This window comes from Leopardus geoffroyi, chromosome B3 (assembly GCF_018350155.1).
Source record: "Leopardus geoffroyi isolate Oge1 chromosome B3, O.geoffroyi_Oge1_pat1.0, whole genome shotgun sequence".
In the NCBI taxonomy this organism is placed as follows: domain Eukaryota; kingdom Metazoa; phylum Chordata; class Mammalia; order Carnivora; family Felidae; genus Leopardus; species Leopardus geoffroyi.
In genome coordinates, this window is record NC_059337.1 from 130,376,535 (window position 1) to 130,402,211 (window position 25,677).

General features: G+C 37.8%; 1 long non-coding RNA gene across 2 annotated transcripts; it reads left to right on the plus strand.

Annotated features, from left to right (window-relative positions):
* Window positions 1-452: 452 nt before the first annotated feature.
* Window positions 453-25,321, plus strand: LOC123584176. 2 transcript variants are annotated; one of them, XR_006705214.1, is made up of 4 exons: window positions 453-652; window positions 22,363-23,007; window positions 23,739-23,922; window positions 25,089-25,321. It is a non-coding gene; the product is annotated as an uncharacterized LOC123584176 (long non-coding RNA). The 2 variants fall into 2 exon arrangements; XR_006705215.1 differs by lacking the exon at window positions 453-652 and adding an exon at window positions 17,085-17,149.
* Window positions 25,322-25,677: the final 356 nt, after the last annotated feature.

Genomic DNA, 25,677 nt, shown 5'->3' on the forward strand with positions numbered 1-25,677 from the left:
ATGAAAATCATCTGGGAGCTTTGAAAACTCCTGATCTCAGACCTCATCCCAATTAAATCGGATGCTCTGGGGGAGAGGGAGGCAGAGCAAGGGCACCAGGAGATTGTCAAGCTTCCAGTTTGTCAGGTGATTCCAAGGTGCAACTAAGGTTAAGAATCACTGATGGATGTGCCATTTTATTTGTGACACAATTAAATACATGACACGTACCCGAACATGAGAGTGGAAAGAGCGTATATTACACTTCTGGTATAATTGCTGAAAAAAATTTGACTTTAATTAAGGAATCATTAAATTTGACCCTCAGAGCCTCTGAAAAATTCAACTTAAAGAAACCTGGCTTAGCCATTTATTCACTCTCGTTTAATTAGATCCTATTCTTAAACAAATGCATGATATAGGTACAGCATATATTTTTATGAGAAAATGATCTTTGCTCTTAACAGAGCTCAGTGTCCTGCCGATTTTTTCTCACTTCATGTCATAATCTTCTGTGACATCACAATTAATTCCTGTGGAGATGATTATGGAGACATAGAGAGGATTATGATTTCAGGAAGGTGATAAACAGCAGGCACAGAATAAGACCTTCTTTTACTTCTCAAGGATTACCAGCTTGGTAACAGCAAAAGCCAAGAGGGGGGAGAAAAAGGTTCGTACAGAATATTATAAAATAGCATAAAACTATAGATTTGTCTCTTTTGTGAAAGCCAATTAACTCTTTAAACAGTTTTTTGTTGATTGCATCAGCTTGATTACTTACTTAAACAGGGCATGTTTTGTCAGGTCAATCACATATTTTATTAGTATTGCTTTAAATTAAGATTCCAAATGTACCTTGCGGTTTAGATTTATCGGTATCATTATTGTGGATATTGGCTACCTGTGAATGTTTAGCTTTGCAAGCACCTCTGACTTTAGGACTTTAGAACAGCGATAAAATAAATTTGGCCTTCACAGAATATACTCATTTCCACTAAAGTTATCAAGACTTGAGTGATAAAGCAAGTGATTTTTTTTGTCATTTTCATAAGCCCTGAAAACTTTTGAATGAAGATTCTCCCAGGGCCCTTAATTCCACGGAATGATATTCAAAGCATGATGAGCAAAGGATCTGCCCCTGTGCTTGTACTTAAACATTCATGCTATGACTTGACCCACAAATTTCTTCCGATATTATTCTCCATTTTCAAGTATATAAAGTGAGTACCCTGAGTGAGTGGGGTGTGGCTCACAGTCTTATACCAAAAATGGCAGAAATAGGAAAAGCAGTGGTGAGGATCAAGGTTGACTGTCAAACAAATACCATTCCCACCTGACTTTGCCAGCTACCGAGTGTTTGCCAATAAGGAGGTTTTGGTAGCTACCATTTTTCAGAATTTTTATTTGTCTAGACTTTCATAGAAGATCCAACTAAATAGATAAGGGGACATAATTTACCAGCTCTGCCCAGCAGGAATTTAAATAAAAATCATGTTTTAAGCTCATAGAGGTTTTTGTTTTGTTCTGTTCTGCTTTTCAAAATTTCTCCAGGCAAGCATACGTGTTACTTAATAGTTTTACAAACTATACTCAGGCTTGAAGGATCCAAAACTGTCTACTTTGTCTGTGAGAAACTCTGAGTTATTACTCCTAGAAAGCGCAAATGCTATAATCAATAAATGGTTAATTCTTTTCACAATTTTGGCATTGTTCTTTAGAAAATAAAAACAAAATGGAAAGTTTACAAACAACTTTAAGAACCTGTAAAATGGCATTTTGTGAGGCTATCTTTTTGAATAGGAAGAACTTTCTTCATAATTACCCAAACACAATTTTCACTCTGAAAGCTTTTTAGCTTTGAAAATTTCCTAAATTATAATTAATTGATTTAAATCTTGCCTTGATGAAAGAATCCAAGCAGATAAGATTAATTTCTTAGTCTCTAACTATCTAACTTACCCAAGAGGCTATTCCAAAATGCTCAGCACTCAGACCCCCATCGATTATAATTTATATAAATGATCTGTTTCTCTGCAAAAGTACTGAGAAAGTACAATAGATACACAAATCAGTGGGCTGGTGGGAACATACAGACTCCACGTGGGCTATTATGAAAGCTGATTTAATTATTTCTTTTCAAAGTTTAATATGCAAAAAGTTAACTTCTAGAAATATTCAGACCATTGCCAGATGGCTATGAAAATTGTTTTTCATTAAATTGGACTGTTCAAATTTTCCAGGCCCATGAATCCAAAGACAGTTTAATCATAGTCAAGAGGGAATTGTAACTCTGGAAAACTAAGCAGAACCCTCCAGCCAGGGCTATAATGATAATTATAATGAAATAAGACCACATGATTGGGAATCGGCCTACAGGAAGGTAATTCTAGCCATCCAGAGTCTGACACGAGAGGTTTATCAAAGGCAAAGCTTGAGAAAAATTCCTAGATAGTCCACTGCAAAAGCAGGAAGAATCTACTCTCTTTAGGAGGGAAGTACACAGTGTCATGCTTGGGTTGTGCATGCCATTGAGTTGGGATTATGGCTTCTCATTTAATATTCATTTACCCAATCAAAGGAACATTTATCAAATGCCTCATTCACTACACAAAGTGTAAATACAAAGTAATGTGACTGATGTTGAAAATAATCTGCTGGATGAGTAATGTTTTCACCTGTGTTTTCATACAGAGTTTTCTGGGAGGTTCTCCAATTATCAGGTCATTGGGGAAATCCCTCTTTTTGCAAAGCATCTTCAGAATCAGTTCCTAAACAATGTAAGATAATGTATTATTATTTCAGATGCAGACATCTCAAAAACATTGTGACTGAAGTCTGTGGTTCGATGAGCTCTGAGAATTTATGATTAGCTTGCTGTAATGGGGATATGTGATGGCATTGCTTGGGGTTTATCATGGGATTCGTGTTTGTACAAAAATTAGGGATCCGGGGCATCTGGCTGGCTCAGTCAGTTGAGTGTCCCACTCTTGATTTCAGCTCAGCTCATGATCTCACAGTTTTGAGATCAAGCACTGCATTGCAATCTGCACTGAGTGTGGAACCTTCTTTGGGATTCTCTTTCTTCTTCTGCCCCTCCCCCACTTATTCTAAATAACTAAATAAATAAATAAATAAACAAATAAATAAACATTAAAAAAAAAGATTTTCTCTGGGTACCTGGGTGGCTCAGTCAGTTATACGTCTGACTTCAGCTCAGGTCATGATCTCATAGTTCATGAGTTCGTGCCCTGCCTGGGGCTCTGTGCTGACAGAGTAGATCCTGCTTTGGATCCTCTGCCTCCCTCTCTCTCGCCCCTCCCCAGCTTGCTCTCTCACTCAAAAGTAAATAAACATTAACAAAATATAAAATAAAATAAATTTTAAAAAGATTTTCTCTCTCCCCCTCATCCTCTGCCCTTTCCCTGCTCACACTCTGGCAGTATTTTACAAAAAAAAAAAAAAAAAAAAAAAAAAGGATCTATTTTCACACACACACACAAAGTTCTACACTAAGAAAGGTCTTTCTTTGCCACCAAGAAAAGATTTAAACAGATCTGATGCCTTCCCAACATTTACAACTATTTTTTTTTTATAATTTTTTTTTCAACGTTTATTTATTTTTGGGACAGAGAGAGACAGAGCATGAACGGGGGAGGGGCAGAGAGAGAGGGAGACACAGAATCAGAAACAGGCTCCAGGCTCTGAGCCATCAGCCCAGAGCCTGACGCGGGGCTCGAACTCACGGACCGCGAGATCGTGACCTGGCTGAAGTCGGACGCTTAACCGACTGCGCCACCCAGGCGCCCCGCAACATTTACAACTATTAATCCCGCAGATAGCCTAGAGTGAACTAAATATCTTTGGTTATAAATATAGAGTTAATATAGAGTCCGTTTAATAACTTCCCAGATAATTTCAGAGTTTGGCAGACATTGGAGAGATACACGGCTTTCCACAAACAATTAAGAGTGAATACTTGCAGCCAATGCATTGAATGGCTGCAGAGGGAGACAGGGCTCTGAAGCAAAAGGGGTACATCTTACCTCAGGAATACTGTGACACGTACAAAGACACTTCAGATTGTAACACAAGTATTCTCTTAGGTCTGCCGGTTAAAAGTTGTACCTGATCCTAGTACAAAAGAATTTGAGTCTAACAGAAACTGCTATCTTTCAACATTCCTACATATAAATATGGAACCATAATTCCCATTTAAAAATGATTCAGGGGTGCCCGGGTTGCTCTGCCAGTTCATCATCTGACTTGGGCTCAGGTCATGATCTTGTGGTTCCTGAATTTGAGCCCCCGCATCAGGCTCCCTGCTGACAGCTCAGAGCCTGAAGCCTGCTTCAGATTCTCTGTCTCCCCTCTCCTTCTACCCCTCCTCCATTCACAATCTCTTCTCTCTCTTTCAAAAATAAGCATTAAAAAAATTACCATGTGATTCATTCATTCTCAATACATGACTCTGTGGCAGCCATAAACATCTTCAATCATTATTATAAATATGCCACAAATAGGAGTAGCCACTGTGTTCTCAAGTCATGTTTCTGGGCGTTGAGTTGTGGATAGCCTGGCAAACTTCCGGCTTATAAACATCTGACTAAAGGAGACCTGTTTCCACTAGCAGCTGGACTTTAATGTCCAGAAGCTTCGATTCAAAGGGATTAACTCGGCCCGATGACAATGTGATGACTCCATGCATATGTTTCCATTTGTTCTTTTCTGAAAGAGATTGAAACATACACTTCATTTTCAAATGTAAATGCACTCAATGATTAAATGTCCCATTAGAATTTTCAGAGAAAAAGATAGGGAAAAATTTTCCTCGTGGTGATTTTGTACTTAGAATTGAGTGAGGTCTTGCTTTAACCACAAACAATTGCTCCCTTTTCTAAATTTCATTGGGTAAAGCCCACAAATGGTTTAATTCACTAGTAAGACTTTTTAAAACTATTCTTGCATATGCAAAACACGAGTAAGCAGATGGATTTCATAGCAAGTTACACTATTCTTTGGATGCTTTTCTATTCCCTCAGAGAGACATAGGAGCTACATGTTCTATATGTGAAGAATACTTTATTCCCACAAAAATAACAACAATGAGGGTGACTGGGTGGCTCACCAGGTTAAGCAACCGACTCTTGATTTTGGCTCAGGTCATAATCTCGTGGTTCGTGAGTTCTAGCCCCGAGCCAGGCTCTGTGCTGACAGTGTGGAGCCTGCTTCGATTCTCTCTCTCTCTCCCTCTCTCCCTGCCCCTCCCCACCCACGTTCTCTCTCACTCTCCAAAATAAACAGCCATTAAAAAAACAAAAATAACAACGATGAAGATAGCTAAGATTTACTGAGCATTTCCTAATGTCAGCCTAACTGCATTATAGATATTATTTCATTTAATTCTGACAACCACATGGTGAGGTTGACATACTCATTATTTCCATTCATTCAGAGATGTGAAGCTTATAAGAGATTAAGTGACTTGCCGAAGGACACTGGAATTAAAGTCAGAGCCTTTAAATTCTACGTGCTACTTCTTTAAACTTTGCAACAAATATCAACTTGCATTTTAGCTAGTTTCTCTCGTGTTTCTCTAGTAAGATTAGACTGTCAACTCTCACGGGGGAAGATTTTATATTATGCTTCTTGGCATTCGTAGAACTCTAACAGCTCCTGGCTCTAGTGCTCAATGAATGAATAAAGAAATGATGAATGCACGAATGAATGAAGACTTAAAAATAATTAAATCACCTTTCAACCAAGGCAAAATTTACTGTTACTTTCACTTTTTCGTATAGATTTTTTTAATGCTTTAAATCTTTGCAGGAAAACACAGAAGGCTCATATTTTTGTTTTGAAAATACTTGAATGGTCTCAAAGGCACAGAGCTAAATGTTATCACTTGATTTGAGGATGATTTGTTTTCATTTGATGATTATTTGGAGTCCTTCCTCAGAGACAATTCACAATAACCCTGGCTTCAATAAGCACTAAGGAGGGACTTCTTTTTTTTTTTTTTTTTTTAATTTTTTTTTCAACGTTTTTATTTATTTTTGGGACAGAGAGAGACAGAGCATGAATGGGGGAGGGGCAGAGAGAGAGGGAGACACAGAATTGGAAACAGGCTCCAGGCTCTGAGCCATCAGCCCAGAGCCTGATGCGGGGCTCGAACTCACGGACCGCGAGATCGTGACCTGGCTGAAGTCAGACGCTTAACCGACTGCGCCACCTAGGCGCCCCGAACTTCTTGTAGTTTATCTAAATGGTGGGGGTCATTAATATGTTGACCTGTACGGGAGCTTAAATTTTCTAGTAACATCTAGTTTAAACCAATTTTCTCAGCACAAGAGTGGGTACCTTCATGGCTAAACACCACATCAGGTCTTTGCCCTGCTAGTAATGACACAGATCCCATGGATTCCTGCATCCATGGTCCAGCTGATAGAAAACTCTGCTCCACACTGTGCAATCATGGACATTTGTTCCCAGAAATAATGAAAATGATTTGATCATGAGTAGTTCTCAAATGCTTTAAAAAATTCTTACCTTTTTCTTAGGACCATTAGGATTAGTGACCTTTAGATGATTTAATATTTGCAAAATACCTGAAGCTCCCTGAAGTACTATGTAAATATGAAAATCGCCCACAAGGAAGTCAATATATGTAAATAACCCATAAAAAAAAAGATAGCTTGAATTAGGCACAAGAGAGGCTGTCCATTTACCTCATTTGAATAGAAATTGCAAACACTAATCCTAGACAGGATTTTTAAGTTTCAGTTATTTTTAAATAATCACTTAAAACATGTCTTTTTTTAAGTGTTTTTGAAGAGTTGATGATAAAAATCTACACACAGGAAAAACTGAATCTGCTGTGAGATTAAAATCCAAAGGCTTTCTTTCTCATGAAATGATGCATGCCTTAAACTGATGTAGCACATCACTCAACAGGGGAGGGGACACGGCAGCCACCAAATATCAGCCTTGGTGATGACGGTTTACTTGGTTTATCCCTAAGGTTGTCAATTGCCCTACACCTCTCAGTGTTCAGACTCATTTGTGAGTTACAGTGATGGGAAATACTTGTCACAGCCCAGGAACTGCTTCTTGAAGTCACGCGGAAAGACATAATCAGCTAGAACCGGCACTCAAAAATTTGGATGCTTATCTGCACTCTGCTCAGAAACAATCTGAGTCGTTTTTGATACAATATTCTGACACTTCCCATTTAGATCTTGTTCGAAAGAGCAAGGGCAGAAGCAATCAAAAGTAAAATAAGAATGTGGGCTGGGAAGAGTAAATATTGAAATTTTATGAGCATAAAAGATTCAAATTAAATTTGTGGCGAAGTTCTGAAGAGTGACTTGATGGAAATTCTGGTTAGCTCTCACTGTAGCAAAACCAGTTATCCATTTATCGGGTCGGCCTGCAAGGTGCACGTGTGATAAGGTTGGCGAAGATTCTTGTTGAGTCAGGCTCTCCTGTTTCTCAAGTCTCTAACTAGGTGGATCATCAGAGCTAAAACTCTTTTTCTCTTGTTCATTTGTAAACAAATTCCTGTTTTCACAAGTGAGATTTAAACAGTACAGAACCTACAGAGCAAAGATAAGCAAATTCTCTCCTCTTCCTGACTCATCCTGCCCTCCTCAAATTGCTGATACTCCCTTCCTTGCCCAGAGTGCTCCACTCACTCCTTATTATAATGAAAATAAAGGCACACCTGGGGTTTGGTAAGGGACATCTCAGGATCCAGGCTTTCCTGAAAGGTACCCTGTGGATATGTGGGAATCTTTAAAAGAGGGTTGGTTGTTTCTTCTTCTGCATTCCAGTACCTCATACCAACTAATCTTGATCCGATGGAAAGACCCAGAATTAGGAGGTGAGATCACTCTTTGAAAAGGAAAAATAATAGGAATCAGATCACCATGTATGCATTGACATATTGCAGAAGCATTTAGTTTAAGCAGTGGTTTGTAAATATTATGGGAAAGATTGGGGAAAAATAGCATGTGTTTGTCCCTCAGTGGCTGGAAAAAAGGTATTTAATAAATTAATTAGTTGTCTATTTATTTTTGTTGTCACTGTTTTGTTTTTCTCTGCTCACTCCTATAGCTTAGATGCCAAAAGAGTGGCACACAAGCAGTACTCAGTATCAGTCGTATTAATAGAATCTAACAAATCCATAATAAAATAACAAAAACTAGCATCTCAATATAAATATGGAAAAGTAATAAAGGATACAGTTAGAAAAAAAAGCAGGGGATTAGTAAGAATAGGTATTCAGCCACATTAATAATCAAAGATATCTTTTTTATATATATGTAAAGAAAACCTATTTTCTGCCTATCAAAATACCATTGACAAAAATACTAATATAATTTTGATGAAAATTAGCAAAATTACTGCTTAAAATGTACTTTCTGGGAAGCAATAATATTCATATCTAATGCAAAATCTTTAACATTTGCATACCTTTGATATAAATTATACTTCTAGGAATTTATGATAAAAATGAGAGGGCATATATACATATTCAAGGATATAATATTTAATATCCTTTAATATTTAAAGGAAATTAATGTACCTATAACCTATATTACTATCACAAGGATTGGAATATATAAATATGGACATTGCTGTACACAAAACATAAGACATATCAATCAATGTCACTAGATGTTAATGATCTATCATTTAATCAAAAAGAGACTTACAAGGAAATAAATGTATTTGTACACATTATCATATAAAAAGGTGCAAGGATTTTCAGTACAATCGCAATAGTTTATATTTAAGTGTTTGACTAAAGGTAACTTCACCTTGATATTTTTACATCTAGTAAATATTTGAGAAGGTTTATATGCTACATTTATGATGTGATAACATTTTTATTTTAGAAAAATATATCCTTATAGAAACTTAAGAACTCAAAGTTCAATCAAGTTTACTCCAATCTAAAGAATCTATTAAGAAAAGAAACGCAATTTAAAAACTTACAGAAGAAGATGGGGCGCCTGGGTGGCGCAGTCGGTTGGGCGTCCGACTTCAGCCAGGTCACGATCTCGCGGTCTGTGAGTTCGAGCCCCGCGTCGGGCTCTGGGCTGATGGCTCAGAGCCTGGAGCCTGTTTCCGATTCTGTGTCTCCGTCTCTCTCTGCCCCTCCCCCGTTCATGCTCTGTCTCTCTCTGTCCCAAAAAATAAATAAACGTTAAGAAAAAAAATTTAAAAAAAAAAAAAACTTACAGAAGAAGATTTGAAGAGAGACACACATGCATTTATTTTTGGTCATCTGAATGTCTGAATTGACTCTGACCGTGCACATAATTAGCTTTATATTTTGTTTGTCCCCCAGTAGATGAATGGATTCATCATGGCAACTTACTCAAATATCTTTATCAATAAGGTTTTCTGCTTCTTTTGTTCTGTTTGGAGGTTCCTGCCCAGGATGAGATGGACTGATGAGTCAACCTAAGTGTCCTTTTACACTTGGACCGAATATTATTGGTCTTCTGTGAATTTTGGCAGCCTAAACTAACCAGTACTCTGGATGAACTAAACAAATTGAGTGTCTGATCTATAAAGCTAAGGACACTGGTGGCGCTTTTACCACCAGAAGGCACTGTCAGCCTGAGAGCCCTGCTTCTCACACTGCCAGCAGCTCTTCCTGTAGGCTCTTGCTTCGTTCGTGTGGTGTAACTGGGCTATCCTTGCTGTTTCATAATTATCGGGGGACAGGTAGCTTTTAAATATACACTATCTGTAGGGTACATGGCATAAAAGTCCTCCTATGATGACTATTGCCCAGCCCACCCCTCCAGCCTCTTTCCTGAATATATCCTGCTCAGTTATTACAACTAGTTGAATTTTCCTATTTGCCATTTAGATGATTCCTGCAGCCTGTCCTAACCTCTACTTTCTGCTGTGCAACTTTCTCTGCTAGGTCTTTGTGGACTCCTTATGCCAAGCGATGACTGTGGTCTCACAGTTCACTGCACACAAACCTACTGACATATCACATTGGTACATATTGGTTTCCTTACCTCTCTGTCTACCAGATTCGGATTCCCTGGAAGGAAAAGCACCTATGTCTGTTATTAGCACTTCGTAAGACAATGACAGACACTAACCACTCAAGAAGTGTTAAAACAGGAATGAACGAATGAATGATTGAATAACAGCATAAATGAGTGGTAATAAAAAAAATAAAGAGATTATTCTCTCTTCAAGGATAAAATCATTGTGGCATTTAGTTACTCCATCTAATTCTGCTTTGAAGAAATGGTGCTGTAATTATAACAAAAAATAAAGTAATCACTCTTTTAACAAATGAAATGCAGCACTTTTTGACTTTCAGTGTTTCATAATTACTGTATCTTTTACTATAGTTATTACAAATGTTTTAAACTACAGGAACAAAATTAAAAAGAAAATCAAACAAATCCTGAGCAGATAATTAACACATTACTATGCCATAGCCATTCTCTCTCTTTCTGTTCCTTATGTTACTTTCGTGTCATTTACTGTAAATATTGACTTGGACCCCAATATGTGTCAGGTACTGTTTTATGAGTTAGGGATATACAGGGAACAAGATCAACAAGGTTCATAGCTTCACAGTGTCCATGCTGGGGGAAAAGAGGGAAGCAATCAATGACAAATCAATAAACGTATTAACAGTAAGACTTCAGAACAGAATAAATAATGGAAGGGCCAATATACTATGGTGTACATAACTGATGGTAAATGGTGTTTCTGAACCATAAATGGTGGTTGGGAAGGATCTATCTAGAGAAGTAATAATGAAATTCCTGACCTGGACAACAGTGCCTAGAAACTTCTCTTTGTCTGCATGATCATGACTTGGACTTCCTAGTCCCAAATCCATACCTACTTTGGTAATCTCCCCAAAACAATGCTGTGGCTGATTAAGAAAGAATTCCTCAGAAGATGGAATTTCAAGATTATACTTGCTCCTTATTTTATGGATCTTCCGGATGCTGTCAGATTTCAGGCTTGAAATCTGTCTTGACATTTCCTAGATGCATTTTTGTTTTGCCTTTCCACTAGTTAATTGGTGACATATTTGCTATTTTTCAGTGATTTGCCAGACCCATGGGCACAGTGGGATACTTGTCTTCTACATTTGTACTTCTCATCAACCAACCAACAAACAAACACCAAAAAACTAAAGCTGTTGAAATTGATGAAGCAAACCACAATGTCTCAAGCTTTAGAAAAAATGTTCCTGGCATATCAAATGGAATAGAAAATTATTTGATCTTGTTAGTAAGCATTTTCTTGTTTATTTTGTGTTTAATACAATTGTCTTCTCCAACAAATGGATTATTTTCAAGAGACGTCCTTTGTTGGACAGAGCAACTTTTGACAGTCTAATTTAGTGATGTTGCCATGAAGAAAACTTGAAAGAGAAGGCAGAACCCAAGTGCAGCAAAATGACACCAAATGGCACATTTCCCATTGCTTTCAAAACAGTGTCTGTTGTCACATACCCCTACCAATCTCACACACACACACAAAAGCAAAGCAAAACACAGAAAGGAAAATACGCATAAAAAGAACAGGAAAGGCACACAACCAGGCATGCACACCCACCACTGATCCACAGGTTTGAAGACTTTAAACCATAGTTTCTTATTTTAGCTTCGAGAAAAATGGTAGCCATCTTTAGATGGCTATTAAAGTTTGTAAGTGGTAAATCCTTTGACGATTTCTTCAATCGTTTCTTAGACGAGCCAAGAGCCTCCTGCCATCCCAACTCTAACACTTACAGATTTTTTCTTCTTTCCCTTCATTTGGCAATTAATCACTCATTACCATGTCTGGCATCTCGAGCATTGATACCATGAAGTGTTATATAAATGGTTCATTTCCCTCGGCAGGTCTCCATACTTTGAGCACTCAGAGCTTCTGAGAGGCTTGAGTCACATTCATTAATTGATGCTTCTCTATTTCCTTGTAAATAATTCAATTACTTGAACACAAACATACAAATATGCATGTAATTACAAATTTTAATAATTAATTAATGAGGACAACAAAAGGTCAGGGAAGTCTTATCTGAAGAAGCAAACACTTAAGACCAGCTGAGCGGTTGTAGAAAGCACATTTTAGCAAGGCTGAAGAGCAGGAAGTAAATCCAGGAATCCCAGGATAGCTGATGATTACAAACCAACAGGGAATCTTGGAGACATAATCTAGAAGAGAACACAGAAGTCACATTATACAGGTGTTTGTAGGACTTAGTACCTAAAATTCGAATTTCATTCCAAGTATTAAAAGATAAATGAAGCACATTAAAATTTGGAGGGATTTTATTTGAGCAAGCATTGACTCCAATCAGGCAAGACCAAACAGTAGGTAGGAGAGCTTTACCCACAGAAGCTAGGGGGCAAGTTTTTTTTTTTAATTTTTTTTAAGTTTATTCATTTTTGAGAGAGAGAGACAGAGGGCGAACAGGGGAGGGGCAGAGAGAGAGCAGGAGACAAAGAATCTGAAGCAGGCTCCAGGCTCTGAGCTGTCAGCACAGAGCCCAAAGCAGGGCTTGAACTCATGAACCCTGAGATCATGACTTGAGCCGAAGTCAGAAGCTTACCCAACTGAGCCACCCAGGGGCCCCAAGGGACAAGGTTTTTATAGAGAAGATGGGAGCAAAGCAAGGAAATAATTTATGTGACTATAGCTTAAGTACTTGCATTATTTGGGAAAGTGAAGTTCATTGTTAGTGATTGGTTTTCTTCTTAACCTTGAGTTATTTTTAGGAATTGTCTCTGGCTTAGGTTCTAGTTTACTTATGTAGGTGACCAAGGTGTTACAGCCACCTCAGTGTAATGCCTCCTTGTTTGATTACTTTAACAAAAATATAATGGAGAACCAGGAAAAGATATTATGGAGGAGAGTAAAATTTTATATTGTTAAAATGATGCCACATTATTTTTTTCCTTGACCCAAGGTCTCACGATTCTCTTCTTTCTTACATTGCTTCCAGATTAACCAACTTGAAATACAATTTCTCTTTCACTCTCTTCAGAATTATAATCACAACCACTGCACTAATGGAGAGCTTGCTGTGTGCATCTCACATATATTTTCACATTTATCCTTTATTATCACCATAAAACTCTGGTGATGGAGAGATTAATACTTCCACTTTAAAGATAAAGAAACTCAGAGCTAGAGAAGTTAAATAGCCTGCCATATTTACCCTGGGTTTGCCAACTCTAAAGCTCAGGGTGGAATACTGTCCACTATCTTCCACAAACCACACCGTTCTCCTGTTACCACCTCAATCACGTTTTAGCTCATAAATGTGTCCTATTGGAATACATTCCTAAACGCACATAACTCTCCCTCTATTCCCATCCAACAAACTGCAGTTGATCTGTTTCCTTTACCCACTCGTCCCCATCTCCAAACCACTACAGAACATGCTTATTCTACCACTTTTTGTGATAATTTACTAGAAAGACCATTGGTCAGCAGGAAAGTTGAGTTTTCATTCAGAATTCTCCACTTATTGGGCCTCACTGAGCCTCAAAAAGTTAAAGTTAGAATGGTAATCTAACCTACCCACCAGGAATGGAGTGAAAATTAAATGAAGTGTTGAACATAGAGTTTTTTTTTTGACTCAGAAAAGGACTATGTAAATGTACATTTTATTTTATATATTGTTTTAGACCCTTTCTGTGGCCAGTAATGATTCCCCCTACCCTCCATATATCTAAATGCCCTCTCCCAGACTGAAAGCAAGGGAACACTATGGACGCAGATATTCTCATTGATCTTAACCACCATATTCCTTTTGTTCATTGTCATGTTCATACCTAGTTAAGAACAAATTATTATACTGTCTTGTGTTTTCCATATGTGTATTCATGCTTGGCTATCATTGACGCGGAGTCAGTACAGGATCTTATTTTTCACTGTCTGCACCCTTACCAGGTCCACCATAGTACTGCTAGAAAAGCAAAGAATAATGGTTCAGAGAACAGGTCCTGGCCACAGACAGACCTGGTTTGGAATCCTGACTCAAACAGCTGGAAAACATTGGCTAAAAACTCTCCCAGCCTCATGTTTCTCACCTTTAAAATGGGGTTATTAATTCCATCTTCCTCTTTAAGTTGTTGTGAACTTTAAGTCAAGAGAAGTATGGGTAATGCAGTGGTTGGCTTCCTTTCTGTTAACTATTACTCTTACCTTCCTTCTTGCTATAACTGGTGTAGTGCCTCATTTATTTTCATGTTCCTCAAAATCATCAGTTTCCTAGAAGTTTAGTTAATGTCTGTTTGCTAAATTAAATATATCATCTATTCCTTTGGACTTCTCTATGCAGTGTATCCATGTTAAGCAATTGGACTGACCCAGATTTTCTAGAAGAGCAATTTTCACTCAACCTAAGATAAACCCCAGCCAAGCTTCCTCATGCCTTAGATGAAAGAGGTTGTGCTTTGTTTTGTCAACTGATAATGCCATTTCACACAGACCAACAGCAGGTATAATTTACTTTGAATAAGTCCTATCAGTGGTTATCATGATATTTTTGTGTATTTCATAATTTTAGGGGCACCTAGGAGGCTCAGTAGATTAAGTGTTCTACTCTTGATTTTGGCTCAAGTCATGGTCTCACAATTCATGAGATTGAGCCCTGAGTCAGGCTCATGCTTTGCATGGAGCCTGCTGAAGATTCTCTCTATCCCTCTCCCCCCTCTCCCTCTGCCCCTCCCCTGCTCATACTCTGTCTCCCCAACAACAACAACAATAATAATAATAATAATAATTTTAAAGGTCAGCACTTAAGGCTTATTTTTCATGGAATATAGAAATAGCCCAGCTGAAAAAGTTGAGTTGATAATTGTATTTATTTATTATTTATGTATGTAGGTATGTGTTTATTTATAGATTTATTACTGATAACTAGGGATTGCATGGAAGAGTATGTGTCTTTTTTTTGAAATGGTAAAGAAAGCAAAGTATGGAATTGCTCCCCAGTAACTAAGTGAAGAATCCACCTGCCATCTTTAATGATGCCAAGTTTGCCATCTTTAATCTCTGAATGGTTTTAACTAGATATTAATTAGTGTATCATGTTAAATTCATTACACACTTTATGAATATCTTGAATCCTCTTACCATAAGTAAATAATATAGAAAGTATAAAGGATAAAATATTAAGTAATTTGGACAAAGAAGACTTTGGAAAACACTTTACAATAAACCTATATGCCTTTGGAACTATATTAATAAAATTAATTTAAGAGGGTTTAATCATGCCAATTCTTGTTTACATTTAAGGGATTAAACTCACTGGTGGATTTGAGAATGGAGGTTTTTTAAAGGACAATGTGAACATAATTTGGCCTTTAGCTAATTTGTAATTGAAAAGTTCAATTCATTAAGCAGATTTGTCTTTAAAGCTTATGTGACAGAGCCTATCATTACTTTAGAATTTTGCAGAACACTGAGGTCAACTGAGCCAAGGAGTTCTTTGAAACTTTTAATTTTTAAGTATGCAGATATGTTGCAGACTTGAAGCGTAAGCAGAGGGGAACATCAATTTAACTTCCTCTGCTACAATTCTCTTGTCCCTTTTCCTTTCCTTCTCTCTGTCTCTGCTGTTGTCTTCTTCCATCTTACCTGCAAGTAATTCTAGTACATGGAATAGACTGGTGGAACAGAAATAGAGATCCCAGAGCTTACCAAGTCTGTCTCAGCCTTACAAACATGAGTCTAGTGGGAAGGGTAACTGATTCAGCCTGATACTAGAGTCTGAGACTGAAGGCCAGTGCAAATGTTGTTCCCTGAGAATGGGTTGGGAGGTGGGGTAGAGATGTGGTCTGCTCCATAGCTATGTGACACTGGGCAAGTTGTTTTACCTCTCTCCACTTCCATGTCCTCACCTATAAAGTGAAGATAATATCAATGCCTACTATAGGGATTTTGTGAATGCGTATTGAATAAGACAATCTCGGTAACCACTTAACCCCATGCTCTAAGCAGTGTATGGTCAATAAATGTTTGCTGTTATGAGGACATGCTTTTTTGTATTATTAATATATAAGATATATAGGTAGGGAGTATAAGAGATATAGAGAGGGAAATTTTAGAAAACAAAATAGCCTGGTAAGAAGAGTCAGATTAAAATGGTAGCATCTCTAACCATCAGCATCGCTATCTGGAAAATGGGAATAATTATAGTGTCTACTGTTTTAAGAATTCATTGAAACACTGCACCTAAAGCATTTAATCCGGTGCCTTGCACATGATGAACACTTGAAAAATGGTGGCTGTTATGATGACAATAGTAGTAAATAATATGACATAGAGTCGGGGTTAGCAGTGGAATGACCTGGTTGCAATGTACAGGTTAGAGACAGGGACATTTTGAACCAAATGACAAATGAGTCATTGAGTCTTACAAAATCATAAAGAAAATTGTGATACTTCTTTCTCTCCTGAAAACCCTGTAAGCCCTTCCCATCGCTGTATCTTAGTGCTCCTTAAACGTGTCACTTAGATCCTGTTTCCACATATGTTATTATATGGTATGCCTCCTACTTGATCGTCTCATAAGGAATAATGTGCAAGCAATGACGTGCTGGCACCTGAGTTATGTTTTTTCCCAAACACAGGCAAAAACAAATTTGTAGCTATCAAATTAAAAATGAGATCATCACTAAAATACCCAAATATCGTGTTGTGATAGTGTATGGTCCATTTTCAGGAAACGTTGAAACTAACACATGTTAATTACCACCATTGCTGCTACAAGTCAGGAGGTTCTGGGAGTAAGAAAAGTCACACTGATTTCAGTTATTTCGGTTTGCTTGTCTACTATGGTTGCTTGTTGGTTCTCCTCAATCCCTAATCCCTCTACAGTTAGTCCAATCCTGGAAAGCTTTTCACCTGATACTCATGACAAGGTGATCCGAGAGCTTAACATTTTACAGACAGCTCAGACACTTCAATAGATTTTTCCTATCTCATTTCTTGTGCATATGTGCTGTGTATTTTATTATATTAATGTTACGCGTAGTGTGTGCATGTGTGTTTATTCAATATTATAGTATATTATATTAATTTTGCACAGGCTAATGAAAATCAGGATGTGATATTTCTAAGTCTAAGCCTTAGGTCTCCACAGAAAACTCAGGTAAAGTACTGAGGTTAGTATTTCTAAAGACAAACTTCTACCCCCAGTAGCTTCTTTCTTACCCCCCCCCTTTTTTTCCTCCTCCCTCCTCCCTTAATATCTCTTGAAAATGGAGGTAAAGTTGAGTCATTCAGCTCAAGTGGTCCAGATAATTTACTCACCTTAATACTTCACTTGGAGATAGAGACTATTAATTGTTACAACTCTGAGTAGTTGAGAGATAAGAAAGATGTACTGAGGAAAGGATGGACGTAAAATAGCTCATTAAAGCATCCTCGTCCGCCCTCCCCTCTCTGAGATTCAGGGAGCTTTTATGATCCACCTGTGTGATTCTCATCATCATGCTAACCCGGCGCTTCCAGGATGACAGAACAGTCCCCTAGACTCCCTCTGAGCTTTGGGTCAGGTTTTTCATTTCACACATCATTCACCTCCTCGCTCCAGTGATCCTGAAGAGCCAATAACCCACCTGATCCTGTGTGCACATTAGCGCCAATCATTTAAATGCATACTTTGGAGAGGTGGAGACTATAATACAAATTCCTAAAAAATATACACACTGGGGACTTTTATAGTGGATTCTCTTAGAAATCACCTCAGAAAGTGATAAAATTTCAAGCCAGAAAACAGAATAGTTTATAGGTCCTGACCAACCTTCACAATTACAGTAATGTTTCCTTGGGTGAGCTTCTCTTTTTGTGCTCATAATATGGAATTGAACTTGAGTTTACATTAAACAAACATTATTTTCCTTAAATACAAAAGATCTTCAGTCAAGTTGGCTTAATGTGGCAACCTATCGGAGAACAAGGAGAATCCATTTTTAACTGTAAATTGGTCCTTGTCTCGAAATATCCATATGCTCTAATATTCAAAAGTGAATATTCCCAAATTTGGTATTTTCTACCTGACACCAACACAAATAGCTTAAAATTAAATAGAAACAATACACATAATACTTTAAAGCCAGCAACCTGAAATTGGGTCAGTTTGTGATTTAAAAGAAAAGTAAATTAATAATTGAACATTGATGAGATTTTTTTGCTCCCATTAGAAGCTTTTCTACTCCTGTGTTAGGTTAACAAACAATGATTACATGTTTGGGGCTGCTATAAAATATTAATTAGCTGGAAAAAATAGAAGATTTGAAGAGAAGGTAATATCAGCCACATTTTGACCTTAAAATTGCATTTGTATTTGGGTGCATAATGTTAAAAGGACATTACTCAGTAGCAGAACCCTGTGTTTATTTAGGAATTGGGTGACTGTTTTGTTTTGTTTTGTTTTGTTTTGTTTTGTTTTGTTTTGTTTTTATGGAATCTCTTAACCCTGGGTAATGAATGTTGATTAGACTAGGGAACCAATCCCAGTAAAGCCAACTCAATTATAGCTATTGGTTTAAGCAGGAGAGTTCCACACTTACTTATAAAGAGGGGAGGGGTTATTTTGGAAAGGGGAAATAATAGGAAAATTCTCCTTCCCTTAAAACTGAGACATGAAAATAGAACACATTTCTTCCTAACCTTGGATATTAAAGTTCATAATGTGATGTTTGGGGCTTGCAGTCATATTATGAATACATTACTGAGCTACTATGGTAGAATAGTTCACCTCCTGATTATATTTTCTCATGAGATAATACATTTCCTATTGTTGAAGTCATTTGTAGTAAGATTTTCTGATACCTCAAACTGGGAAAGCATGCTAATATCTTTAACTTCAAGATTTTGGATCTTGTTTGTGTTAATCAGATTGAGCTGAATAAGCCAGTTTATTTCCATCCACATAAATTTTGCCACATTTCAGTGGATTTCCAGGTAAACTCATCGTATTGACTTAGGGATTCTTTATTTTTAACATCTTAAGGTCCTGCAATCTCAACACATGATTTCCAGCGTTACTGAATGAGAAAAAGAGAGAGATAGGGCACTACCTAAAACTTTCTACTGCCGCAAAACGATGGTGACTTTCATTTAGTCCGTTAGCCAGAGCCAGACACGTAACTCAGAACATCCACAAGAGACTGGGAAGTGTAGGAAGCCTCTTGGATATTCAGTGAGCTTTTAAAATCCTCTGTCACAGTGAACATGGTCAGGCTATAGAGATGCTAGATGTCAGGATTAGGGAATTCACTTTTCTTACTATATAAGAACAAGAAGGGACTCTCCTGATTCCCTTTAGTTCTCACTCAGTTGGAAAAAAAATTTAGATTTAACTTAATTCCAGAGAAATAGTTTTATAAGAGCTAGAATAGGAGAAAAGGCAAACTGTAGGGAACCACGCATGTGTGCAGTAGACGGTCCCTAATGGGGCAATGGTCCAGAGCATGGATGCTGAAGTTTGATGGACCTGTGTCTGTACAAAGCTCATTTATGTGCTAAGCTGTGCAACTTAGAGTTTCAGGGTAAGCTTGAATTGCTCAAATGTGCTTCGTTCATCGAAAAATGCACAATGTATGATAAACCTTATTTTGCTTTGTGGTACAGTAAGCATGAGTGTTAAGTGAGTCCATCAGTGACCTGAACAAAATCTTGAGAATCCAGTATGGCATAGTCATTTCTATTGTGTGTTTTCAACACCACCAGGCAATTCTCAAATTCTCAGCGGACACTGCCAAGGTGTCCTATGAATTGAATGCAATTCTGATGCTATCTCCTTAGAGATAGTGTCATATCCTACAGGTTAAGTGCTCGGTCTCACAGCACTGCTCCCACTTCAGACACCAATTCCAAGTCCAGGTGTCTATAAACTGCTATAAATTGGAAGTTCCCACACGCCCCTTCTTTGGGTCCAATTAATTTGCTAAAGTGGCTCAAGGACTCAGAGAAACATTCACTTACATTTAGTATAAAGGATGTGATAAGGGATACAGACGGATAGTTCGATGAAGATATACATAGGGCAAGGTTCAGAGGGTCGAGAGTCCTAGAACTTCCCCCACTCCTGGAACCACAGTGCACAATGCTCCAGACGCATTCACCAACTTGAAGCTCATCTTTTCTCCTTGTTCAAGAGATTTTATAGATCTTTAATCTCCACCCCATTCTCCCTTTCCCAGAGGTCAGTGGGCAGGGTTGAAAGTTCCAGGTCTCTAATCATTTAGTCTTTCCGGTGACCAACCCACTAAGGCTATTTAGTGGTCCTGTCCTAAATCACCTAATCATCATGAGCTAAGGTGTAATTGAAAGGAACTCATTATGAATAACAAAAGATGCTCCTACCACTCAGGAAATTACAAGCATTTTTAGGAGCTTTGTGCCAGGAAGCTGGGACAGAGACCAACTATATTTCTTATTATACCACACTATCCTATGTGAAAGGAGCATTTTCTTTTATTCTCTAAACTTGCTATTCAGTATGCATATATTATAACTAAAGTGCAGAATAAGTAAAACGAATAAATGTGTCATTTTACAAATAAAACAGGGCATTCTTTCTTAAGCAAACTTTTTTCTTTTCGTTGTCCATGTTTGGTATTTTACAATAATGCCACAATTTTGTCAGTGGAAGGAGGATAGAAAAGTCAATTAAGTATATTTAAGCTTATATTAGGCAATTACAGTAAATGTAATGCCATACCAATAAGCATGGGTGATTTTCTTAGGAAAGTCTTAGATTATAAATTCTTCTGCATTGTATTTCCCAACTCTCTGCAGTACATCCATAAGAAATAATGCTAGAGAGATTCTGTGATATTGATGTTTTAAGTGCATTTGGCATAAACAGCACCCCTATTATTCAACCATAATTGTGTCAAAACTTGCTACTGTTAAAAAAGAGACAATATACTCTAAATGGAGTCACTTGTGCTAAACCCCACATCACTAATTTGAGACTTACTCCTTAACTCCATTACAATTTCAGCCCCTCCCAGAAATGTAATCTTAAACCAGTCCATTTAGAATTACCTGGTCAGCACTAGTGAGGTAATCTGTTTGATGGACCCTGTGGTCTTCTAAAGGAAAGTGACCTTGCCACAATCAGTTCTTTGCCAGTATAACTTTCTTGCCCCACCTCCTTCTGCTTATAAAAATCTTTCATGTTGTGCAGCTCTTCAGAGCTCTTTTCTCTTTGCCATATGGGATGCTGCCTGATTCATGAATCCGTGAATAAAGCCAGGGAGATCTTTAAATTTTACTCAGTTGAATTTTTTTTTTACACTGCACTTTTTTATTTTAAATATACAATGAACAAGAATAGCTTGGGTATAAAAGACTATTAATCCTTACATGTCACCAAAAGCAAACTTCGGCCTTTAATGAATTGCATTTGCATCATGGCGTGTGTATGTGCATCCATGTGTGCACGTGTGTGCGCATGTGCACACGTGCGCACATGCACGTGTTTCGTGCCGGTGTGGTGAATTGGAAGAAGAGAGGAAGTAGTGTTTTCTTGTAGCCAGCTCTCCATTCATTCACCAACTCCTAATGAGCACTTACTGTGTACAGAAAATTGGGCTAAGAGAGCAAATGCGTTCTGTGTCTGTAAAAAGTAAAGTTTAGCTGCAAAGAAGGACATTAAATAAATAAACTCAATAAAGTATGATCAGTGTCATGGCATGTTAACATGTTCAATGAATATTTACCTGATGATATGACCTAGTTTAAGTGAGTTAGGGAAGGCTTAAGGGCAGAACAGATACTTAACTGAATAATGAGTGGGAGGTAGATAGGAAAAAAAAAGTGGGAAAACCATACCCATACCTCAATGCATGCCTTCTTTTATTCTGAGATTTTAGTTTCTGCATTATGTTACATATGTGTGTGCTCCGGCCTTTTTTCGGTCACATTGGATTCTGATAAATAAGTACATGTGTGCTAGTTATGGGACCAGGAAAAAGTTTTTAACCAAGCAGATATCCTTGATTCAAACTGTTAAATTGATATTAGTTAAAACATCAGCTAACCGGGTGCCTGGGTGTCTGAGCATCTGACTCTTGATTTAGGCTTAGCTCACGATCTTGCAGTTGGTGAGCTCGAGCTCCCCCATCGGGCTCTGCAGAGACAGTGCATCTCCTGCTTGGGATTCTTTCTCTCCCTCCTTGCCTCTCTGCCCCTCCGCTGTTCATCCTCTCTCTCTCTCTCTCTCTCTCTCAAAATAAGTAAATAAACACTAAAATATTTTTTTCAGTATAAATTAGCATATTGATATATTAATTAAAGGCAATTAACATACTAATTAAATTTTACCTCTGCTTGTGTTCGGTGGACCAGAAGAAGTAGATGCCAGGGAGAATGATCAGCAGGAGCAGACGGACTAGGGGAGAAGCATAGACAGAAGAATGTGGACTGATTGATGAAGCAGAGCATCCATTGTGCACATGTACTGACCCACTGGATTAGAGGGGGCAGAGTGATAAGGGCTGCAGTAACAGTAATGACCACCAACAGCTGGATATTGCTCCCGAGTAACACACAAACACCCATTCACGCCTAGTCTTTGTTTTGATCTTTATGTCAAGACACCTTCAATCCAATATCTCAACCTCTTACACAGCGTAAGACATGACATAATGCATTTCGTATTCCAAATCTACCATTAATTATTGTTGAGGCTTTAGGCATGACACTGAAAGCATCTTTGCCTGGTGCAAGTTTTTCTTCTACGATACAAAATATTCATGTTTCTCTCAAACCAGAAAAATGAATGCCCGTTCCCTTTGTAGAATAAATTATGAAATTTACTTTATCATTCATTCTTTCTAATGGAACTCTGGTTATCTGATGCAACCAAGAATCAATAGTAAAGAAATGGTGAATATTTGTTATAATGTCCTGAGGCTCAGCATTAGTGACAAAGATATTTCTAACTACCAACTAATAAATGGATCTTGATTTAATGAAATTTGTGTATTAAGGGTGAGTCCTGCTTTTTTCTGTTGAGAAGCCAATTTTATTTACTCAGTAAACAATAGTGAGAGACTACTGCACATTGGAACTCCAAAACAAATCTGATAAAACCTTATTCATTCAAAGTTGGCCGCTAGAGACAGATAAAAATTCACAGTCCAGTGTATTACTTTAACTTACATGCACGTGTGATTCTATAACAGCACATCTGATCCTCACAATAAACTTGTGGGTTGGATTAAGGCAGAAAGTTCACGTAATTTGTCTAATTGCCTGGAGTTTGTAAAATTGGTGTTTAAATCTTAATCCTTCACTCCAAAGTGTGTGTTTTTCTCAACAAGTTCTGATTATTTGAAAACTAAGAATCAATGGATACATATGCATGCATCCATAAGTAGACCTGTATAATTCAAACCCATTTTGTTCAAGGGTCAACAGTATTTTTAAAAGTTTCTTATATGCATATTCAAATTCCCTGATGTACTCCTTCAACTAAGGTGCATATATCAATACATACATGTTATCCACAAAACCACAAACTCAACCATGGTATAGGGGGTCTCTCTCCAGAAGGGTTTCACCATAAGCCACATACAGGGTCATATCCAGTCTCTTCTAAGAGCCTACAGGCCCTGGTCTGACCCTGAATCACCAGTCAGGACTCCTCTCTTCCCACTGTGGTTTCCAGTTTTTATTCTGTCACTTTCTCACTCATACAAATTGATGTGCCTCCTTCCTAGGGTCCTGTTCTGTCAACCAAAGGGGATTCGATTCGATCTGTCCTGTTCATGTCATGAAATGCTTCATTTCACCTTTCCTCAAAGCAATTGATGCCAGCTAGCCCTAGACCTCCACAATTAAGGGGACCAGCAGGAAGCAATCTATTAGTGAACGTTGGAAGGAATAAGGATCAGCCCCAAAATGGTATGTGGTCACCAACTCTAGACAGAGAGTTTTGCATAATTTTATGCCTCACCTGCAATGAACTTGTATCATCTATGTCTTAATAGGAATATTGGGTGTTCCTTTATGCTGTAAATGTAGTGGTACACGTGGAAACATCCCAGTCTGAAAATAACACACCTGGGCCAGTCGTTGGCCCGAATAAGATCATCATAAATGTGATGGTAGTCAGGGTGAAGACCAAATATGTTGCTGCTAAAAGCTGTCCCAAGATTTCATGACAAAAGTTCTTTTGTTGACAAGAAAGCAGTTTTGCAACAATATCAGGCTGGTGGTGGCGTAACTTTGCTGCACTCTTACCTTGCCAACCACTCATTCCTCTTCCGACTGAATAGAAATGATTGTGTTTCTTCCTCACGTTTGCCTACTCCTGTTTCTTGCCTCCATTTATATTATGTATATTTTAGTATGCAGTTGGCAATTGACTGCTTAGCAACTATAAAATTATTTTGGAGGAGAATCTATATCAAAAAGGCAACTTTCAATAATGTAGTGCATGTCCTTGGAAAACTAATTTTAATGGAAAGAGATGTTCAGCCAATACAGATATGCTAAAGAGTATGAACATGCATTTTAGTATATCTACACATAATAAAAATGGGAAATTAATCTTTACGGTCCTTGTTTTAATTATTTTTCTGAAGAGGTATCCTATTTATCTATTGTTTGGCTCTTTTCCTAAACCAATACTATTAAGTTAAGAATTATTTCTTCTTAATCATTACAAACAGTTGCTACATTTCCTTTTTGCAGTATGCTTATTTCTTTTTATATGTAGTAAAAATAAAGAGTATGTTGTATTACAATGACATCAAGTCATTCCAAAATTTTCTGGACATGAAGATTCACAATTATGCACATTACAGCATGCCTAAGCATGTATGTGCAGGGGGTGGGGGTGGGGGTGGGTAAGAGTGACAATTCTGCATTTAAGAAGACATACTGGGAAGGTATAGTATGTAATATACAAAGGGAGGAAGGACATGTATATAGGGGAGCAAACAGAATATCCAGTTATTTTAGTTTTCCTGCAGCACCTTTTTTTTCTAGGAATTTAATTTTTCTCCCCAATTTCATTATTGAAGCAGGAGTAGCCATATCACACCATGTCTTCTTTTCTTGGACAGAGTTAATTGATCTTCTAGTAAGACACAGGCTTCAAAATTGGCTGGTAGTAGGAACACCCAGGCCACCAACACCACTGAGCCACCCCAGATGGTTGGTTCAGTGGTTGGGAACCAACCATAAGCTGAACTTGTGAGACACTTCATCAAGATTTCTGCACTTGAGCCGAAGAAGCTGGAGTATTAACTCCTTGGATGTTTGAATCACAATATGTGCAATAAAGAAACCACCCACAGCCATGTTTTCTGCTTCATGAACTTAAATGGGGGAAGATATTCTACAAATGAAAGGGGCTGAGAAAAGAGATGCTTGGAAAGGAGCAGAGAAAAATAGAGAAAAAGTCCTAACATTGTTGGAATCCTTGGATCCTTTAATTTCTGAAGCCCCAATACTTTCCTTTCATTGGTTTCTGAATTCAAGAATCTCCTTAGTACATTCCTCCTTTTTAAGTAAGCTAGTTTGAATTGAATAGCTGTTACTTTGCCCAAACATGTGTTCATTATACCGTATGGTACCGAAGAGTTGCCTGGATCAAAAGTGCAGCAAAGTGGACTCGCCATTGCAGCCTCACCAAAGGGCTGTTCAGGTCAT